Source organism: Furipterus horrens, unplaced genomic scaffold (genome assembly GCF_987537825.1).
Source record: "Furipterus horrens unplaced genomic scaffold, mFurHor1.1.pri manual_scaffold_8, whole genome shotgun sequence".
NCBI classification, from domain to species: domain Eukaryota; kingdom Metazoa; phylum Chordata; class Mammalia; order Chiroptera; family Furipteridae; genus Furipterus; species Furipterus horrens.
The window spans coordinates 77,389,335-77,412,970 of NW_028327178.1; the positions used below are offsets into that span (position 1 = coordinate 77,389,335).

The 23,636-nt window shown below is 36.1% G+C and overlaps 1 protein-coding gene across 7 annotated transcripts in view; it reads left to right on the forward strand.

Annotated features, from left to right (window-relative positions):
- Positions 1-23,636, forward strand: part of TASP1 (taspase 1) — a 350,594-nt gene that overhangs the window by 26,371 nt on the left and 300,587 nt on the right. The window contains exon 2 of one of the 7 annotated variants that reach the window (XM_090285211.1): positions 4,273-4,538. The exons of the other annotated variants lie outside the window; for them this stretch is intronic. The gene's annotated coding sequence lies outside the window, so the exon portion shown is untranslated. The remainder of the gene's footprint in view (positions 1-4,272; positions 4,539-23,636) is intronic. 7 annotated transcript variants of the gene reach the window in all.

Sequence of the window (23,636 nt, forward strand, 5' to 3'; positions counted from 1 at the left end):
CCCTCCTATTGTGACTGACACCAATCGTTAGTCTTGTGTCTCTGGGCACCTCATAGCCTCTCCTTGATCCGGTTTTTCCATTTATAGTATGGGGATAATAATGTCTGCTTTACAGAGTTGTGAAAATTAATTGAGTTAACCTAACAGTCATTTAGAACAGTATGTGATACAGAGTAAGCACTTCATAACTGTTAGCTATTATTAATTATATGAGGTGCTTTGGAATTGATATAGATGAAGTTGACTATGATAACTAGTAATGACAAGTTTTATAATATCAAAGAAAGGTTAATTATATATTATGGATAAAAGGAGAAAAGAAATCCAAGAAAGAAGATTAATGTATACTTAGCACCAAATTGTACCTTTAACTCAGCACATACACACATGGAAAGCTTCATCTAATTTGATTCAATTGTTAATTGCAAATTACTCTCCTTTGTGCAGAAAGTGATGTCTTGAGATTATCTGAGATCACCAGTGCATGGAATCACTGTGGGTCTGGGGAAAGAAGGTTAATGAATAGTTGGGGGATATACTATAATGACAACTATGAATACAAAATTGAGTAAAATTAAGTTTTCCTTTATCTTTCCATTTTAGAATAATTTTAATTTCTCCAAATCATACTTATATTAGGTTGACTATTTTATTATATTTTTCCCCAGTGATGTATCAATCCAATTTTTAAGTTTGCTTATTTATATTTAAAAATATTAAAATACATTTTGCAATAACATGTTATACATAAGTGAGCTTTATAATTTTGAATGATGACCTGTGATTTTAAGACGGTGAATATGAAGTTTTGTTCTTTTTTTATTTTTTTAAACAAATGTGTTCTCTTATTTTTGATTGTTATATGGGTAATGGTAGCATGGACTACTGTCCTGAGTGAAGTTAGTGTACTTCCTTCCCCTCCCCCCTTTAATTATTAAATTTGAGGAAGAATTTCAGTGAATTATCTTAAAAAATTTATTTTTATGTGGACTTTTTGATTGAAATAAATGTTAGTAGCTTCAGGGTAAAGCTACCCTGAAGAATATTTATGTAACTTAAGAATTATGTTGGAAGCCATGCTTATAGTGCCCCCTGCAGTTGAGTCACCTTGCATAATTGTGATTTATCACCAGGGTGAGGTTTTCAAATAAAGAATAGGGTTGAAGTATTGTAATAGTTTGGGCCAATAAAAAGACATATGAAAATCAGATTCTAATATTTTCTGTACTTCAAGAAATATAAGCAACAATATTGAGTCTTTTCAATTGACCGGTAAGTCCCACAGAGTCTGATTTATACTGTTGTTTATTGAGAATAACAGTTTATCTTTAGTTTTAATCAGTCTATTCAGTAGTATCCTAATTCAGTCTATTCAGTCTTGTCTTAATTATTGACTAGATATGGACACTCATACCATTTCTTTTTGACTTTGAGATAGACCTTTTTGACTAAAACAAAATTGTACTTTTAAAACTTGCCTGTTACATTATTAGTTCGGCAGATAACAAAAGTCAGTTTGAATTCCTTGAACATTTTACTGACAGAATTAAAATGACTGAAATGATTTAATGGTCCCTCTTGGCTAGAAGGGCCTTGTATTTTGAAAAATATGAAAATTTGCACTTCCCCAAATAGTACAGTGTTCACTAATCTCAACTTGATGTCATAGAGGAGGAAGAGACAAAGTGAAAGAAAAGAAAGTTTATATATGTATATATGATATATGGCCAAAAATGATGTATCTTGGTGGCCTACATAATACACTTCATCTAGACACATTATTGTTTAGCTTTTCTTGGAAACCAATTACCTTATGTAGTTCCCTGTATCTCACCTACCAGCATAGACAAGTGGTATTCTCCTATGACTACTATTTCTAGGCACCAGAGTGGCTGTTTCTTTCATTTAAATAAGGGAGGTGGGGCCAAGTGCATAATTTCCTGACTATTAAACTGACTAGTTTCTTCCTTCAGGGTTTTGGGTGGGAAGTGGCCACTCTATAGGAGAGGTGTTCTGCAGTATGGAAGTGAAAATGGTATGACCCCAACTGCATTTTGTTTATCTTCAAAATTTGGGGAAGGAAATAGAAAGGTCAGTTTATATCAATAGGTCATATTTTAATAATTTATTGTCAAATTGATTTGGTCCCATTGTTTCAATTAGCTATTTATAGCTTTTTGAGATTATCTTTATAACTAACTGATGGGAAAGTAACTTACATTCATTGGCTCATACAACTCTGATTTCACGCACAGTAGAGAAGATAAGTATTGTGAGACAATTTAATCTTCATAGCTAGGACTATGCATTTGGAAGATAGTTGCTTTGATGGTTGCTCCTGAAATAGTTTTGACTCAGGTGGTGATAGTGGGTTTTAAATTCTAAAGATAATTTTGGACATTTTACATGGTAGAACTTCTGATATGAATTTCTTCTTTGAGGAAATTGGGTAGATCTGGGTGAGTCATGATGCCATTGCTAAAGTAGAAAGTGTTTCATAGATTCTGATAGAAAATGAACTAGTACTCATAAAATAATTACTGAAGTTCCCTTTGAATATTGATATATTTTTTTAAAAAAGTACTAAGGCCTGGTTAAAGAGTTCTAATAAGGAATAATAGATTTAATACGAATGACAAACTTTTGAGAGATTATTTGTTGTCTTGTGTTAGAAAACTGATAAATCTGGCTGAGATTTTGAAGATCTTGATATAGCTAGCCTTTGGGAGATTTTGGTTAATGCATTTTGAAAACTGGTTATTTTGGTAGGTAGAATAATCTATTAAAAATAGTGATAGTTATAGCTTTTGCATTTCATATAGTAAAAGCAGATTGTACAGACTCCTTTATTAAAAATATTCAGTTGAAATTTATGTTACTTTAAGTGGACCCTATAGTTCTTTTGTTGACTTGATTCATCCTTAAAGGGACATGACAAAAGAATTAGATATTTGCATTATTACATATTCATATTATTACATATAATATTGTTACACATTTTTCTGTATCTCTTTATATCCAAGAGCTAGCTCTGCATGCATTTCTGTGAAGCAGGAATCTTCAGAATGTCATCACTGCTGAGTAGTTGGTTGTTGGTGGACCATAGCCAGGTACCTCTGTGCAAAGGCAGGATTAGGCCACACCCTTTTCCTTTGGCTATACAGTATTCCCTGTCTATTCGTGGTTCACTTATCACGGCCTCACTGTATAGCGGGATTTTAAAAAATATTATATTTAATTATTTATCACGATTTTTTGCTGTATCGTGGGATTTTGCGGTACTGTATACGTATGTTGTTAAAGTTACGTAGGTTTAAGAGTGTAGAATAAATGTAAGGTTCCTACTTCGCAGAGGGGTCTAGAATGTAATGCCCACGAGAAGTGAGGGAATACTGTATACTTCTGGCTGGAATTGTTTGTGTGCCTCAGAGGGAGAGAGAGAGAGAGAGAGCACACCTAAGGCCTGCTAGTTCTTGAACTGCCTAGTGATCGTGGAGATGACGTGGCTTGCTGCTGACATGTGGGCATATCTAGGTTGGAAGGGAACATTGTGAAGGGCTGATATGATCTCCTTTTTCTCACCAAACCTGCAGCAAGTTCACTTGTGGGATTTCTTTGTGAGTAGATGCTTAAATATACCCTGCTCCTTATCCCACTTCAGTGTTTGGTTTTTATTGCAAACAAGTAGGGGCATCTGCTTTGCAGTTATTTTTTGTTTATTTGGTAGGTTAAAAAACTACTTAATGAGCACCCACATTTGTCTGCACATTTTTTTTTCTTTTGCAAAAATCATCTTTTCATAAGCAAAGGGTAGTTGAGTATTTTGGTGGTTCCTTGTTTCCTTCCTCCCCCTGTTCACCCACCTCCATGGGGCTGAACTCATTGGAAAGGCAGCTTGATACATTTAGCTCACAAGTGCCCATTAACCAAAATGTGACTGATGAGTCTAATTTTAGATCTCATTGTTCTCTTCTATTGATAATATCTTTTATTCTCTGTAATGGGAAGAGGTCCTGTTTTAATGTATGTGAAGCAAAGAGTTTTACCTTTTTTCTTTTTAGTACTTAAAATGTCTTCATTGCATGAAATTTGAGTTTTGATTTTAGATGCTCTTTTTCCTTTTTTTTTTCTTCTACTTGCTATCATTATTTTAGTCAAAGACCCTATTTTGCCTGTCAAGCAGTATTTCCAGTGGTGCTTCAGTATTTCTGTGTATACCAGCTGTTTATGGAGTCTTTATGTTTCTCTGCATTTTTTGTTTTATTTTTTGAGGTGTACACATACAGTTACACTTCATGGAGTTGCATCCAGCCAAGTATCCATGTTCTTCTTGTGAAGAGGCAGAGAAAATCACCTCTCCCAAGAATTTCCACCTTCTGACCAAGGGAAATGTATCCTGAAGAGCTGTACACAGATGGAGGCAACTTGTTTGCTTGTTCTGCTGCTAGAGCATTCATTTAATTAGAAGACAGGCTGTGGGTGGCCATGTGCAGACAAAGAAGCACCAGACAGAGCCCAGTTAGCCTGGGACAGTAAAAGTAAGTTACGCTCTTTTTAAAACACTTTTGAGTACTGACGCTAATCCTTGCCTTTCATACTAAGGGGCAATTTGTAACTTACTGTTTGTGTTTACACATGAGGCACATCTGTTCTTTCTCTGAGACCCTAGAAATTAAATGTGCTCTGTAGCACAAAGAACCTGCTTAATGGAAAAGCAGTGATTTTTTTTTCTTTCAATTTTTTTAGACTAAAAAGAAAACTGAATCAATTATTACATTCTAGATTAATTTTACACTGCATCAACACTGTATATTAGTTTTTGACCAGGTCAAAACACTTAAATACAGAGTCTGTTATGTTTTACTTTGTATTTTATTTCCCTTTTCTAGCCATTTCTTGATGAGCTGTTCATCTTGGCGGAGTCTTGTTAGAAGATGGTGGTCCAAGACCAGACTTAGTAGTGTGAGCTGTTACTTTGCTTTGGGAGTTTTTGCTCTCTGAGAGTATATTACATTTTGGAATTCAGTTTTGAGCTGCTTAAGCTACATTTGGTACTGTGGTGGAGCTGGTGGTAATCCTGTGCTTTAGCAATGAGGAAGCAATTTAGACTTTTGGATTAAGTGTAAAATGTCTTCTTGTCATATATTAATAGCAATATTAGATTCATTGGCCATTGGAGTTATAGCGTTGTGACTATTGAAGCATATTGTATATATGTGTTCGTGTGTGTATGTGTTTGTATCCATATCATTTTGGGCATCAATTTTATAATCTAATGTTTCTTTTTCTTTTTTCTTTTGCTAATGAAGGAGCTATGCTAAGAAGAGTTTTCTATGTTTAGTAAAATTACAGGCTGATGTCATGAAGGTCAATCTGAAAGACTGTCTTTAGATTTTAAGTTTTTGTCTCTCTCTGAAACCCAGACCATTTTTAAGAATCTGGAAAGGAATAAGAAAGTGATATAATTTTTATGAATCCTATCAAGATCATATCCTGCTCCAAAGCAGAATTAAACCTTTTTTTTAATTTTTTCATTCATTCTCTCTTTCTCTTTATTGCCTAATTTTTATGGGGGTATCAGACTTTTCCTAAGTGTTAGAATAATGACGGATTGCATTTCACTATAGCAGAACAAATAGCTTAAAATTGAATTTTAGGCATCTCAGTTAACAAGTTCTTTGGCCATGCCAGCTGCCAGGGAGTTTTTACTGGCAGTCATTCTTGCTCAGGGTCCAGCCTGCTGCATGGTATACACATTTACTGACAGTTCATGACACGTATATACCGTAATACGGGGCGTCAACACTATAACACTTACTTGACTTCTCAGAAAATTCAGAGTGAAGAACTTATGTTTTCTGTTCTTGGAATATGTGCAGATGTTAACATTTTCTAGTGGGGTGGAAGTCTTTTTAATAAAAAGAAAAGCATAGTTTAAATTACTACTACTTTTAGTAAACTTCCCTACCCCCATTCTGGCCATGTCCTCACTTCACAGTGGAAGGATGGTTTAAGTTACTATTAATTCCATGGTCTGTTAGGATTTTTTTGAGTGATATTTTCATATTATTGTTAACATGGTTAAAAGGTGTAATTATTTAGGTTGAAGGGAAGTGTAAATGGATGCCAAACTTGGCTTTACTAGAGAAACAGTTACATTTGTCTTTTCTATTGTAGCTCATGTGGAAAGGACAATTTCAGGTACTGTGTGTTCTAAGCTCTTTCTGGGCATCATAAAGAATCCAACTAAAATAAAGTTTAAAACTATTTCAGATGTACAAGTCTATTGAAGCCAATATTTTATTTTAGTGATTTGTGTTATATTTGACAAGTAATTCTTTGTACCATGATTCTGTGGCTTTCAATGAAAAAAAAATGAAAATAAACTACTGTGATGCCACTTTTCTGCTTAATTATATTATATGTTTGTCTGAAAATGAGGCAGATTAATAATAGAAAGTAGGTAAAGACAGATGTACAGTGCTTTCTAAATTAAACTGTTTTAAACAATAAATTAGAGAAAAATATGGTTCCATTTTTGACTATTGTATGCCAGACCAGCCAGTGCTCTAATGAACAAATTATCAACATTTGTTGCCTTTATTCTGACTTTTCTAGAAGAGCTTGGATGCTTTAAGAAGATCATAAAAAGTCTTAGTTCCTATACATATGCTGTTGTGTGTGAGTGTTTTTTTTTTTAAACATGAAGTATATTTTCTTTTGTGTAATTGAACAGTTAAAAAAATGAACTGCCACAGATACTAAAACTGAGTATTCAACATACTATATTTGACTCAAGTGCTCACAGTGTGATGCAAACAAATGTTCTCTCAACTTGCTTCCAGGATAGCCAAAATATCACTTTAACACATGTTTAAAGTAGAGCACTGGAACGATTTGGCTAGTTGTAATTCTGGACTGTCTAAATTGAGTAATTTCCTCAGGCATTCCAACTTTGATCAACCACAGCAAGAACTTTTAGCATGTCTGTAAAGCAGCCAGTGCATCTGTAAATATGTCCTGAGGTAGAGAGAAAAGAGAGAATGCCAGAAAAGAAAGAATACTTTCTATCGTTAAGAAGCAGTTACAGAATGAAAATGGAAAGTTTTTTGTTTTCCTAGGAACTCATTTTAGGTACTTAAGCCTCTGATGCCTAAGTATGTCCTGGGGTTCTATTTTAATGAATGAAAGGTACTTCATTTGGGCCTAGTAAAAATTTTTTATGGCTAACTCGGCTGAATCTTATTGGTTAAAGTCCATTTATTCTTAAACTTTTAATTCTTTATTAATGTAATATTAATTGGCTAAAAACCCAAACATAAACAATAATATGTATCTCAGTAAAGCAAGTCTTGTTTATAATTGACTAATATTTGGATGAAAATACTCTTACATGACCCTGTTTTGCAGAGTAACTCTTAAGAACAGGTAGTACCACTAAATAAATAATGTCATATACCCTTGTTTTCAATACATGGATGAAAATAGGTTTTCTGGTTTTTATTTTCATTCACCTGAAAATGAATTTGCAAACGCCTACAGGTTTCTGCATCAACTGAGAATATTTATAATGTAAAGTCATTCTCTGCTCTGTGGGAGATGCTTGTTTTCTGTGTTTTTGGACATAACATACTCATATCACATGAATATAACTTTCCCGAGAGATCTTTTAAGGTGTAGTTAACAGCTGTTTGCAAACTGTAGTTTTTTTCTGATCTTGTCTTCTAAAGTCCCAGGATAATATATAGATAGATACCATGACCTTCAGTTAGTTTCAATTGTGAAAATTTGGCTTTTTTAGGTCAATATGGTACCAAACATTTGGAGGAATCCATAATCCTCTTGTGATTTTCATGTTGCAGATCTCTATTACTCTCCAGTCAGTCAGTCATGGAGAACAAGGGTAACACAGTGAAATAAAATTTGCTAGTAATGGAAAAAAGGTTTTATCATAGTTTCATTTTCATTTCATTGCATTTTTTTCAAAACTGGACAAAAGGCAATATAATTGCTAAATTTACATCCTTTAAGTTCATTCCCTGTATCCTAAAAGAGGTGCAGAGAAATGATGAATGTGAAAGTTGTGGGGAAGGTGGAAGGGCAAGGCCTGGATAAACTAATTGTGATGTTCATAGGCAGGGTACTTGAATGGATTTCTGAGTTGGTTACCGTGTTACTGTTTCTTTGTTTACCTCAAAGTTTTTCTTTTTGTAAATATGGTCCATTTAAATGGCATTTCTTTAAAATTTAATACTTATTTAATTTCATGTGCTTATTTCCTTGCTCTTGAAATCACTAAAGTTTGCACTGAGAACAGAAAAACCAACTTTTTAAATTATATCTTATTGATTATGCTATTATAATTGTCCTGATTTGTCCCCTTTTGCCCCCACTCCACTCAATATGCCCCACTTCCTCAGGCAATCACCCCACCATTGTTCATGTCCATGGATCATGAGTGTAAGTTCTTTGGCTACTCCATTTCCCATCCTGTAAACATCCCTTTGGCTATTCTGTAACTACCTATTTGTACTTCTTAATCCTTTCACCTCTTCACCCATTCCCCCCCACCCCCCTCCTATCTGGCAACTATCAAAACACTCTCTGACTCCATGGTTCTGTCTCTGTTCTTCTTGTTTGCTTAGTTTGGTTTTTAGATTCAATTATTGATAGATTTGTTTTTTCCTCCCATTTTATTGTTCATAGTTTTGATCTTCTTTTTCTTAAATAAGTCCCTTTAACATTTCATATAATAATGGCTTGGTGACGATGAACTCCTTTAGTTTTCTCTAGTCTGGGAAGCTCTTTATCTGCCCTTGGATTCTAAATGATATCTGCTGGGTAGGGCAATCTTGGCTATATATTCCTGCTTTTCAGACTTTGAATATTTATTTATTATCTTTTTAAATTTCTTTTTTTATTGTTGTACTATTACAGTTGTTCCAATTTTCCCTTCATTGCTCTTCGTTGCCCCAGCCCCCACTCCAAGAGTCAATCCCCACCCTGATGTCCATCCATGGGTCATTTATACTAGGTCCTTGACTAGACCCTTCCTCTTCTATTTCTCCATCCCCTCTGGTCACTGTCAGTCTGTTCCTTGCTTCCATGCCTCTGGTTCTGTTTTGCTTGTTTGTCTGTTTTGTTCATTAGTTTCCTGTATTAAGTGAAATTGTATAGTATTTGTCTTTTGACACCTGGCTTATTTCACTTAACATAATACACTCCAGTTACATTCATGCTGTTGCAAAAGGTAGGAGTTCCTTCTTACTCTCTGCTACATAGTATTCCATCATGTAAATGGACTGTGGTTTTTTGATCCACTCATCCACGGATGGCACTTAGGCTACTTCCAGCACTTGACTATTGTAAATAGCACTGCTATGAACATGGGGGTGCATAGGTTCTTTTGAATTGGTGTTTCAGGATTCTTTGGGTATAATCCCAGCAGTGGAATTGGTGGATCAAAAAGCAGTTCCAATTTTAGTTTTTTGAGGAAATTCCATACTATTTTTCATAGTGGCTGCAACAGTCTGCATTCCCACCAACAGTGCATTAGAATTCCCTTTTCTCCATATCCTCACCAGCACGTATTGTTTGTTGATTTGTTAATGATGGCCATTCTGATGGTGTGAGGTGGTATCTCATTGTGGCTTTAATTTGCATCTCTGATGATTAGTGATGTTGAGCATCTTTTCATATGTCTATGGGCCCTCTGTATGTTCTCTTTGGAGAAGTGTTTGTTCAGGTCCTTTGATCATTTTTCAATTGGATTGTCTGGGTCAGTGGCAAGTATGTTTCCCCATATGGTTAGTTCCCTTTTAATTTTGCTGGTATTTTCCTTAGTGTATCAGAAACTTTAGTTTGAAGTAGTCCCATTTGTTTATTCTTTCCTTTATTTCTCTTGCCATAGGAGATATATTGCTGAAAATATTGTTGGTGGGATATCTGAAATTTTACTGCCTATGTTTTTCTCTAGGACTTTTATGGTATCACGGTTTTCATTTAAGTCCTTTATCCATCTTGAATTCTTTCTGGTGTATGGTGTAAGTTGGTGGTCTAGTTTCATTTTTTTGCACTTCCCTGTCCAGAACTCCCAACACCATTTGTTGAAGAGGCTATTTTTAGACTTTGAATATTTCTTGCAGGTCCCTTCTGGTCTGCAGTGTTTGCTTTGAAAAATCAACTGATAGTTTTATGGGAACTCCCCCATAGGTAACTAATTTCTTACCCCTTGCTGCTTTAAGATTCTCTGGTTCTTTCATTTGGGCTATATTTCTTTGTCTTTTCATTTTGGCAGCCTCCCTATATTTGTTTCTGTGTATTAGGTAGAGTTTTTTTTTTTTTTTTTTTTTAAGTATACTTAATTGATTATGTTGTTACAGAAGTCCCAATATTTTTCCCTTTGCTCCCCACTGCCCAGTACCATGCTTCCCTCTAGCAATCCCATCCCCCTTATTTCATGTGCATGAGTCGTGGCATATAAGTTCTTTGGCTTCACCCTTTTCTATATTTTTGGCTTCACCCTTTCCTATATTATTCTTAACTTCCCCCTGTCTATTTCGTACCAACCGATTATGCTTCTTAATCCCTGTACCACTTCCCCATTTCTCCTTTTTCCCCCTTCCACCTGATAACCCTCCAGATGATCCCCATACCTATGATTCTGTTCGTATTCTGGTTGCTTAGCTGGATTTTGTTTTTATTTTTTAGATTCAGTTGTTGATAGTTGTGGGTTTGTTGTCATTTTAATGTTTATAATTTTGATCTTCTTTTTGTTAAGGAAGTTCCTTTGACATTTCATATAATAATGGCTTGGTGATGACGAACTCCTTTAAGCTTTACCTTGTCTGGGAAGCACTTTGTCTGCCCTTCCATTTTAAATGATACCTTTGCTGGACAGAGTAATCTTGGTTGTAAGTCCTTGCTTTTCATCACCTTGAATACTTCTTGCCAGTTCTTTCTTTCATGCAAAGTTTCTTTTGAGAAATCAACTTAATAGTCTTAAAGGCACCCCTTTGTAGTTAACTCTCTGCTTTCCTTTTGCTGCTTTTAAGATTCTTTCTTTATCTTTAACCTTTGGCATTGTAATTATGATGTGTCTACATGGTGTGGTTCTTTTTGGGTCTAACTTGTTTGGGATTCTGTGCTTCCTGGACTTGTATGTCTATTTCCTTCACCAAATTTGGAGAGTTTTCCTTCATTATTTTCTCATATATAAGTTTTCAATTTCTTGTTCTTCCTCTTCTCCTTCTGGCACCCCTATGGTTTGGATGTTGGTGTGTTTAAAGTTGTCCCTAGGATCCTAAGCCTCTCCTTATTTTTTCAATTCTTGTTTGCTCATTCTGTACTTGTTGGCTGTTTTTTTTCTTCCTTATGTTCCAAATCACTGGTTTCTTTCCCTTCAGCATTGGTTTTATGTGGCTTTTCCTTTGTTTCTTTTAGCATAGCCTTCACTTCTTTCCTTATGCGTCTGCCGACTTAAGCATATCTATCAAGCCTGTGAGGGTATTTATCACCAGTGTTTTGAACTCTACATCTGTTAGGTTGGCTATCTTCTCATATCTTAGTTCTCCCACTGGAACCTTGACCCATTCCCTGTTTTGGGCCATATTTCTCTGTCTCCTCATCTTGACGGGCACCTGTGTTTGTCTGCCTCTGTGTCTTAGGTAGAGCTGTTGCTCCTGTTATGTTGTAAGGGGCGGAGCCTTAGGTATTCATCAGTACAGGGTGACCCGTTTCACCATGTTGTGGCACTGTGTGTGGGGGAGGGGTCTGAGAGGGGACAATGCTACTTGCTCAGCACTTGCCCCATTTCCAGGCACTTTTCCCACTTTGTATGGGACTGGCCCCTCTCTAGCTATTGTCCTGGCTATTGTTCCCAGAGTGGGTGGGTCTGCGGACATTTTAGGAACCTGGGCGCCCTTTAAACAAGTGGACTTTGCTGAGAGACCCGCCGTTTCTTCCTCCACCCCAACCCCCACTAGTTTGCACAGTCAGAAGTAATGAGGCTTCATTTTTTCTGGCGCTGGAAACATGAGCTACACCAACTGGCCTGGCACTGGGAGCGCTTCCCAGGTGTTCCTCCTGACTTTTTGAAACGTGTGACTGCACTTTCCTGCAGCCTGCCACTGCCACCACTGATGCTGCTACCACACTGTGTCCTCTCCGCCCAGCTCTGCCCCTCCTACCTGTTTGGACGAGTATTTCTTCTTTATATCTTTGTTTGTTGGACTTCATGCAGCTTGATTTTCTGGAACTTCTGGTTGTCTCTAGTTTTGAGGTAGTCGTATTCCTTCTTAGTTGTGGAAGAAGATGCAGCGTGTCTTTTTAGGCATCCATCTGGGTTGCAAGTCCCGTAGAGCTGTTTTAACTCTGTGTCTTGGTAGTGTGGCCTAATGTGGTAGGTGTCCTCTTGTGTCCAGTTGCACAGCCTCCCCTATCACTCAAGATGGGTACTTGAGTTGTGCCCTAGTGTGGGCTGAATACACCCTCCTCTTGTAGTTGAGCCTTGGTTGCTGTTGGCAGATCATAGGCAAGGATTTAATCAGGCCACTCAGCTGCAAGGACTGGCTGTGACTACTGACCACCAACCTCTACCCTCTGTGGAGGATTAGCTGTGCAGGGGCAGAGTAGTGGTTCTCTGACATGGTCTGTAGCTCTCCACTGGGTGTTCTGGCCCTGTGGTTTCCCAGTTGGTGCAGGCCAAGGTTAGCCTCCCCTGTGTTTTGCCAGGGGCACCCTGCCTGAGCTGTAAAGCAATCTGAGATAGGTGCCACTTGGGCTGGGCTTGGAAATTCCCAGGCGAAGCCAAGCTGTGAATCTAAGCTGGCTGCTGCTAGTGCCAGGCCTGGGGCTCACTGTAGCTTGCTTTTGCTTATTTGATAGGATTTTTGAAGTTGTGAATCATGAGCCAAGACCAGCCATTCTTATGGAAAAGCAGCTTGGGTGGGCCCCATAAGTTGGGTGGGGAGGAGTCTCTGGGGATCTCCAAGGTGGGTCAAACAGTGTTAGCCAGGTTGATGGAGTCTCAGATATGGTACCAGCTTGTGGGCTCTATGGGGGCAGGGTTTAGAAAAGGGACAATGGTCTCTGCTGGCCTTGATGCCAGATACTTCAGTTTCTCCCTGTATAGTACTGGTGCTTTTCAAGCTGCTACCCTGGTGCTGGCACTCAGAGGGAGAATGTCTTGAGTAGGTGAGTCTCTGTGTGGGCTTTAACAGTTTCTTCCACCGACTCAATCCCCGCTGGTTTTTGTAGCCAGAAGTTGTGGGGACTTATGTTTCTGGCACTGGAACCCTGGGTTGGAGGTCCTGATGTGGGACTGGGACTTCTCGCTCCTGAGATACCCTACAGAATTTTTATCCACCACATGTGGGTGAGGAACCAGCCCGTTATGTGTCTGCACCCCTCCTACCAGTCTGGATTTGTGTGATTTCTTTAGTTCCATAGTTGTCAGATTTCTATTTAACTCAATTTCTGATGGTTTTGTGTGATGGTGTTCTATATTTTAGTTGTCATTTTGTTGTGGTTGTGCAAAGAGGCAAGCCATGTCTGTTTACGCCATCATCTTGACCGGAAGTTCAGAAGAGCCAGCTTTTACAAAAATGATATGGGATCTGGTATCTAAATTTATGGAGAGCTCTGACTGGTGTGTCTCAGTGAATTGAGTGCCAGCCTGGGATTCAAATGGTTGTTCATTCAATTCCCAGTCAGGGCTCACACCTGAGTTACCAGCACGATCCCCAGTTGAGGGCGTGCAAGAGGCAACCACACATTGATGTTTCTCTCCCTCTCTCTTCCTCCCTCCCTTCCCTTCTAAATAAAATGTTAAAAAATTTTAAATAAATTTATGGAGAGATTCTTGTTACCCGATTTTTTCTTTGTCATTTTTTGCATGTTACTTGAACATTTACAGTCTGCCTCCTATGTAAATATGTAAGTTTTGTATGTGGATTAAACAAACTTTGTTCCAAACTACTAGCTCCAAAGAGAATACCATTTCTTAACATCTTGATATTGGTGGTTTACCATTGCATAGAGTTGTAGGTGAAGTTAGTTGTCTATACTAATGGTGATCAGGGTGTTTCTTGAGAAAAATACCATGATAATTTATCATTATTCTTGTGGATTCTGGATAAAAAGCTTATCTGACTCATTTTGGAGAAGCAAAAAAGTATTATAAATTCTAATTGTCATAATCGGAAGATTTGTGGCATTTCTGACCACTAACCTGGCTTTTCTTAGTACACATGTGTTGACATATGGTAGTACAGGTTAAGTGACTTATTTCTGTATTATCATCATGCTTCTTTGAGTAGAAAGAGGTAAGCATATTCAGTATTTTAAATATTCGAATAAGCATGAGGATGAAATTGTGATTTGTTGTTAGGACTGGCATTTGTGTCAAAGAGCTACTTTGCCTGAAATCTGCATTGTGTGGAAAACTAAAGACTTACCCAAAGCTCAGATTTTGCATCTAGAGGAGCTTAAGACTTTATTAATCTTTACAAAGAAATGTAGGCCAGAGATTACAGAATAGACAGTTTACAGATGTGTCTTGATTGGCCCATAGACAAGTTCTTAAAAATTGTAATTTGTTGGCAACACTTAAAAATCAGGAGACCCATAACATTATTTCTAACTTCTTTTGAAAGAAAAGAGAGAGAGATCTGGCCACATGGAGCATATATCCTCTCTGGCTGCAGTTGCCTGGGCAGAGTACAGCTTTCCATTTGAGTATAGGAGGCTGTGTTATTGAGACTATATTTCAGTCTAAGATACAGCTAAAAATGAGGGTTGGATAGTGATGCCGACTTTTGTCTTGTTGGAAGAGATATGGAAGTTAATTAATGGTTTAATTGGCATTAAGTTAATGATCCAGAGGTCATAAATTATTGCAACAGGGATTTCAACAGAAGTATAAAATTTTAACTTTAAAAAATTAGAACTGGACTTCAGTATTAACTAATTATTTTAAAAATGAGGTTCAAATCAAACAAAAGACGTTTTAGAAAATTTCCCATTGAAGTAATTTGAACTGGAACCAAAATATATCACTACAAAGAGTTTTGATTTAGAGATGAAGCAGCTGAAAATACTCCATGACCCAACTAAGATTGAACCAAATAGTTTTTTTATTCACTTCTAGTCCAGGATTAAAATATTATTTCCAGTGTTTGTAGTGAAGAATTTAAATACAACATATTGTACTGATTTCCAAACTTCGTCTTACTAACCTCCTAAAGGATATTTAACTTCCAGTATCATTTCTTATCTTGATGCAACTACTTTTTAATGGAAAACATACTAAAAAAAAAATATCATTGATTTATACATAATATTTGTGGCTGCATCTGTGATGATTACCCAGAAAACTTTGTATGTCATTTTACCAATGACTTCTCACATTTTATTAATGCTTTTCCAGTTCATCTGATTATTCTCCAGTAAAAGTTGAATTCTTGGCTCTCACAATGGTTAGCTTTTATAGCCTCTTATGGCTTATTTTGTGCTTTCTTACTTTCTACCTCCTCTGTGCTGTTGCTAGTAGATGCCTTTATAAGCCTCCTCATGAATGGGGTTTGCAGAGAAAGTGAAGTTAGACAGCTTATGAAATTCACTTAGGTTGGAATTTCTCCAGGTGAGGGCCATGGTCCAGCTGGATCAGAATCACTTGAGGTTGCTTGTTCAAAAAATGAAGATTCCCTGTCTTCACCTTACATGACCTAAATCATAATCTTTGGGAATGGGAGTCTGGAAAGTTTCATTTCTGATTATTTTAAAAATCTTTTTATTTTTAGATAACTGTAGTTCACATGCAGTTGTAAGAAATAATATGGAGAGCATACTTGGATCTTTACTGTTAACAAAATGTAACAGTATTTTTTAAAAAATTGCAGTTAATCTTTTATTTTTACAATTTTACATGATAGTTTAAAAACTTTTTATCAAGGCCTAGTATACATAGAGGAAAGTATACACATTTATTGTAAAGAGATAGGTTTTTCAATTTTTCAGGGTGAACATACCATTATGTAACCAGTACCCAGATCAGTAAATAACATTTTCAGCTCTCTAGTAGGTCCCTCATGCCTCCTTCCAGTCAGTCTTAGGGTAAAACCTCTTCTGAAGGGAGTCATGCAGTATGTGATCTGTTGTGTCTGCCTTTTTTGTTTGTTAATTGAGGGGAAATTCATGGAACACAAAATTAATCACTTTAAATAATTCAGTGATATTTAAACATTCATAATATTATTTCCCCACCACCTCTGTCTTGTTCTCTAATACATTTTCTCTCTCCAAAGGCCAACCCTGTGCCCTTTAAATAGTTTCTTTTAATTCTTTATTCCTTAAGCCCTTGGTGACCACCAATCTGCTTTCTCTGTATGGATTTACCTATTCTGGAGATTACACGTAAATGAAATCATGCAATATTGACCATATGTGTCTGGCTTCTTTCAGTTAGCATGATGTCCTCAAGGTTCATCCACATTATAGCCTGTATCAGTACTTGTGTGTGTGTGTGTGTGTAATATTATTCAGCATTAATCATGTATATACTACAATTTTCTTTTTCTAAATCCTCATCCAAGGGTATGTTTATTGATTTGAGAGAGAGAGAGAGAGAGAGAGAGAGAGAGAGAGAGAGAGAGAGAGAGAGAGAGAGAGAAAGAGAGAGAAAGAGAGAGAGAAAGAGAGAGAAACATTGATCGGTTGCATCTGGCAAGTGCCCCAACTGGGGATCGTACCTGCAACGTAGGAACCTAGGTATGTGCCCTGACTGGGGATGGAACCCACAACCTTTATTTGGTATACACGATGATGCTGCAAACAACTGAGCCACCTGGCTAGGGCTATACTATAAATTTCTTTATCCATCCATCTGTTGATGAACATTTGAGTTGTTTTCAGTCTTACTAATGTGAATAGTGTTGCTGTGAATATTCAGTACAGGTATTTGTTTTGAGTACAAATTGCTGGGTCATTTGCTAATTTGGTGTTTCACTTCTTGTGAAATAACCAAACTTTCCACAACAGCTCAACGATTTTACATTACCAACAGCAATATACAAGGATTACAGTTTCTCCACATTCTTGTGTTTATGGTTTTCATTTTTCTAATGGTTTTTATTTTTCTAATAACTAATGATCTTGAGCATCTTTTCATGTGCTTGTTGACCATTAGTATATCTTCAGGGAATTGTTGAAGTCTATTCGAGTCCTTTACCTATTTTAAAAATTGGGTTGTTTTTAGTTGTTCTTATTGAAAGTTATAGGAATTCTTCATATATTCTGGATACCATATTACTATTGCATTTCTACATATTTCTTTAAAACATTTTTAAATTTATTAATTTGAGAGGGGGGGAAGGGAGAGAAAGAGAAATATCAATTTGTTTTTTCACTTACTTATGCATTCATTGGTTCATTCTTATATGTGCCTTGACTGGGGATAAAACCTATAACCTTGGCAAATTGGGATGATGCGCTAACAAACTAAGCTACCCAGCCAGGTCTCTTTGTGTTTCTGAAATTATGTCGAAGTAAATGCTTAAAAGGAAAAATAAATTGTAACTACCCCTGAGGTCTTCCTGTCTCTTCCTATAGTCGTTTGACCGTGCCCCATACTTCCTGTCTTCTATCCTGCTTCATTTTTCTCCGTTATACTTACTGCTATCTAATATAAAATCTAATTTATTTAATTTCTTTTTGTTTATCTCTGTTAGCTAAACTTTAGTCTTCATGTGGGCAAGGCTATTTTGTTAACTGCTCTGTCCCCATGGTTTTAGGTCTAGGATTAATAAGATATAGACTAAAAGCTAAATCTGGATTGCTTCCTGTTTTTGAGTGGCCAGAAGTAAACTATGAATGGTTTTTATTTTTTTAATGGTTGAAAACCGAAAGTGTCTACTTTGAAAAAAATTAGAGTGTTCAAAGCAGGCCCTAAAATAAATAAATAGTTGAAAAAAGTCAAAGAAAATTCTTCATGACACCAGAAAATTATATGAAATTAAAATCTTAATGTCTATAGATGAAGTTTTATTGGACTATAGACATGATCATTCATTTGTGTATTTTCCCTGGCTACTTTTACACTATAACAGCAGAAGTAAGTAGTTGTAGAATTTTCTGTGTGGCTTGCAAAGTCTGAATTATATAATATATCTGGCTCTTTACAGAAAATACAGTACTTGCCTGGTACATAAGTGCCCAATAAATATTTTTTTAATGATTGACTCTTAACCTATACCACCAGAGAAGAATCTAAGTTGGAAATCTTTCAACAATTCAGTTCTTGAAAATTTGAGCTTTAATTGGCTACTAAACAAACAAACAAAAATTCCCAAATGATTTTTTGGCAGTACTATTCATTGGCCTCTATTTATCCTGTAAATAATGAGAACTGATGATGAAATACCAGGGAATTTGTAATTCTTAGGATAGTGTCAGGTAAGATAGATATATTATACAAGTTTTTACCAGTGTTAGTTTGAAAAACACTATAACAATAGCTAAATATACATCCTGTCTTTATTCTCTATTTTAAAAAAATTAAAAAAATAGTTTGTTTCAAAAACTGAGTTTTTTGTAAGCTTTACATTGTTAAAAAGCTACATGCTTATTAATGAAGGCAGTCGTTGGCAGCCGTCCGTCTCGAGAGACGATGGTGTAGCTTCTTAAGAGTCTATCTGCACCGCCGAGAATGGTTGTGCAGTCCGACTCGGGAGTGACACGGTATCTGTCTCCTCCCATGTTGAATCGACATCTTGCGATGACGCTGGAGTGTCCTCTCCAGTGAAGCTGAAGCTACAGAGCCTGGGCAGGGTGATATGGAGGGTCTGCTGTTGCCCATGCAGCAGACCCCCCCTCTCTTCGCAGCTGAAGGGTCCAAGGGAAAGATGGAGTCAATACAGCTTGGCTTCAGGTGCGCCGCAGGAGTTGCCGGTGTTGACTACAACGTCAAACCGCCTTAGGGACTCCGGCTCCGGATTTTCTGTCGGGGTTTACTCCCTTAGCCTTTCCCCTGAAGAGGTATGCCGCAAGGCAGTGGAGATTTTTTGGAGTCAGAGTTTTCCTTCTCTGATGTGCCCTGACTGGAAGATCGAACCAGCGACACTTAGCTCGCAGGCCGACGCTCAATCCACTGAGCCAAACCAGCCAGGGGGAATGAAGGCAGTAATTAATTATATATTGATATTATAGCCTACTTAATTTTGAATTAGAAACTATTATCTATCATAAAGTTTTATTCTGTATTTCAATCATATAATGACATTTTTGTTGAATTTTCACTTGAATAACAAGGTATGAATACTAACATAATAGTAATTTCCTGTAACTGTTCATCTTCTCCTTAGAGGAAGATTGAAAATTGGATAAAAATAAATCATTTTATATAAAAATGACTTTATAGTGTGCCAGTCTAGTTTTTGTATGTTTAAAAACTAAATTCTTTGCATCTGTAAGAGCTGTTAATAAAGGTCTCAATAGATCTGTACCCCCAAAATACAATGTACCTCATATCCTTGCAAACAGTTCTTTTATGCTTTCATCAAAAGACATTAAGTGGGTACCACAGGTTGCTTTGCAGTAATGCTTTGCAGATCTTGGCCTTGGCTTGGTGCTTCCAAATTTATTAGTAAGGGTTTCCATGTCATGGTGGGGGTGTAGCTGCTGATTTGCCTCTTGGCCTTCCTGCCATCTCTTTGCTGGGTTAAGCAGTCAAAGAAATTGTGCTTTGTACAAGCCTTGTCTCTTCTGAAAGGTATGAATAAACTTAAAAATATTTCACTCTTAATAAAAACTGAAAATAGGCCCTGGCTGCTGTGGTTCAGTGAACTGAGCATCGGCCTGCAAACCGAGTGTCGCTGGTTTGATTCCCAGTCAGGGCACATGCCTGGGTTGTGGGCCAGGTCCCTAGCTGGTGGCATGTGAGAGGCAACCACACATTGATGTTTCCCTCTCTTTATCCCTCCCTTCCCCTCGCTCTGAAAATAAATAAAAATACAATCTAAAATAATAATAATAATAATAATAGAAGCTAACAATAGAAAATTTAAAAAACCCTGAAAATACTGTTGCCTGAATTTATTTCTTGTTTTAATTGTGAAAAGACTACATTCTTAACACTCTGTTACATTTTCCTGGCATTTCTCTATAAGAGTAACCTGTAAGAATGAATAAGTATCAGTTTGCTTAAGAAGTTATTGTTCACAATAATTAATTATTCTATTTATATCTATAATTCACTATTCATTGTGCAAATATTTATTGAGTACTTACTGTGTGCCAAGCATTACTTTAGACATGGGGATATAGCACTTAAGGTTATGGGGTTTACATTCTATGGGGAGAATTAGACAGACAAAATTATATATAGTGTCAGGTATTAAAAAGTACCATAAAAAAGAATAAAATAGTAGGGAAAATAAATTGGTTGGGGAAATGCCAAGTCAGTAAAGATGGAGGGTCCACTGATAAGATGTCATTTGAGCAGAGACATGAATGAAATAGGGGAAAAAGCCATGGCAAGATGTTGGGGAAGGGAATTCTTTGCTAGAGGGAAAAGTAACCCATTTTTCCATTTTTCCGTCTTATCTCACTTCATTCTTTTTAATAATACTTATCCTCACTGAACAGCAGCTGTTTATATATACATGTATGTTTCTTTACACACACACAGTCTGTATTTATTGACTTCCTCCTGCTAGAATCATGCACTAAACTCAGAATTTCAAAAGAATGAATAAATGTACAAGCCCCAAGTGGCTGTGTTCTTGGTGTGCTCAGAGAATTGCAAGGAGGAGGAAATAAGTTGGGAGCAGGAGGGGCCCGGTCATGTAGGGCCTTATAAACTTTGGAAATTAGCACTTCGAAATTTATTCTGAGTATGATGGGAAACTATGGTAGGTTTTTGAAAGTGCACCATAGGGTCTGACATATTTTTTGAAAGGATCGTTGACTTCTGATTGGACATAATGATTACTAGTTGTATGAAATGATTCACGTCAGAAGATAACTATAAATGAGCACTTGAAAAGCTTATGAATATTATTTATAAGAGCAAAGTTAGTATGTAAGGTAATCAGTTTATATCAAGTGGTAGGTATACTTTTTTGTCAGTTTTATTGCAGTACAATTTATATACAACAAAATTCACCTGATTTAAGTGTATAGTGTGATGAGTTTTAACAAATGTATATAATCATGTAATCACCAATACAGTCATGATGTATATAATATTTTAATTACCCTCCAGATTCCCTCATGTGCCTATCTGCAGTTGATCCCTTTCTCCCCCTGACTCCTGGCAACCACTCTGCTTTTTATCATAATTTGGCCTTTTCTCTCGATATTGGTGTAAATGGAATCATAAATTATATGGTCTTTTGTGACTGGCTTCTTTCACTTAGCATAATGATTTTGAAATTCATCCATATTTTTGGGTATATTAGGAATTTGTTCCTTTGAGTTCTGAGAAGTAGTTCATTGTATTATTTTATCACAATTTGCTTACCAGTTGATAGGCATTTGGATTGTTTCCAATTTTTGGCTATTCTGATTAAGGCTGATATGAATATTTGAATAAGTCTTTATGAAGACATGTGCTTTAATTTTTCTTGGATAAACTCTTAGGAGTAAAATAGTTGGATCTGTGGTAAATATATGCTTAACTTTAAAGAAAACTGCCAAACTATTTGCCATTTTCATTCTCATCATCAGTATAGGTTGCAGTTCCTTCACACTCTTGGCAATGCACAGTATTGTTAGTTTTTTTTTAATGCAACCATTTTAGTGGAGATGTAGTAGTATCTTGTGGTTGTAATTTGCATATCCCTAATGACTAATGGTATTATGCATCTTTTCATGTGTTATTTGCAATCTCTGCATAGAATTGCCCATTAAAAACTTTGAGCTGTTTGTCTTTATGAATTGTATAAATTTTGAAAAAAATATATATCGTGGATACAAGTCCTTTACCCTTATGTTTTGTCAATTTTTCTCCTAGGCTGTGGCTTGATTTGTTTTTTAAATGAACTTTTTATTTTAGAACAGTTTTAGATTTACAGAAAAATTGAGAAGGTAGCATAGAGAATTTCCATATACCCAACACCTGATTTCCCATTATTAACATTTTAAATTAATATGTACATTTTCACAATTAATGAACCTATGTTGATATAATATTATTAAATAAAGTTCATACTTCATTCAGATTTCCTTAGTTTTTATCTAATGTAAAAATCTTCTTTTGTTCTGAAGTGTTTTTCATCTTAGATTATTATATTTTTCATTTCTAGAAGTTCAATTTATTTTAAAAATACCTTTCTTTTCTTTCCTCCTTATCCTTATGGTTTCTTATACCTATTTGACTATGTAGAGTATGTTTATATGAAAACTAGTTTAACATTGTTAGCTAACATTAGAATTGTTTGCTAATTCTATCACCTATATTTCTGGGTCTGTTTTCATTGTTTTATTATTCTGGTTATAGGCCATATTTTTTTTATTATTTGCATGTCTGTTCATCTTTGGTTTTATACTAAATGGCGAATCTTACATTTTTGGGAGTTGGATATTGTATATCTTCAAATATTGTAGAACTTTGTTCTGGGACATTGTTGTTAGTTTAAATCAGTTCAATCCTTTTGAGGCTTGCTTTAAAACCTTGTTAGCGAGGGCCTAGAGTAGCCTTCTTTCTAGGGCTAATTTGGCTCAACTCTTGAGACATTGCCTCCTAAGACTTTTTCTGATATCCTCACTCTGGCTGATGGGACCATCACCTAGTCTCACCTCTGTGTGAGTTCCAGAAATTGTTCAGCATATTGAAGTTTTGTAGAAGTTCTTTTTGGCTTTGTTAGTTACCTTACAAGTATAACACTTATTTAAAAGACTAAGGGTTTCTGGAGCTCTCAACATAGAACTTTCTTTTCTTTGTTCTCTGTACTGTATATTCTAGCCTTCCTGGCCATGAACTCATAATTGTCTACAATTTGAGAAGAATATTGGCTCTTTTTTGAGTTCCTCTTTCCTGTGCTATGGCTGGAAAGGATCTCTGGGAGTTAAGTTGAGGTTCCTGGTTCATGTCTCTTCTCTTTGAATAAAGTTTGTTTATCTCATATACTCGTATTTTTTCTAGTTAAGAGAACAAATATGATCCCTATTATGCTTTTATTCACAGAAGCACTTTTGAAGTCATAAGTATGTTTTGAAGTAGGAGAAATATTTTTTGAAAAAATTGCTTCTAAGATATTCTTCAATTTTCTTACGTACTTTTTTCTTATGTATATTAGAAATGTCAAATTTAAACCATCACAAAAGAACCATTTTCAGAATAATCTAGTTTGTTTACTTTGTGGTTTCTAATTGGATATTATGTTGAATTTAATTTTGTAGAGCTGATTCACTGATATATCCTATTTCAAAGATTGTTGAGATGGTGTACATAGTGTGATCTTGTATGTGTATTTTGGTATTTTCAAGTATAGATGCTTTATATTTTTCTCATATTTCAACTCATTTATCACATACTGTGATGATATACAAGATAAGGTAGGGAAGTTATATGGAATGAAAAAAAAATCATAACACCTTGCGCTGGCTGGTGTGGGTCAGTGGATTGAGTGCCGGCCTGC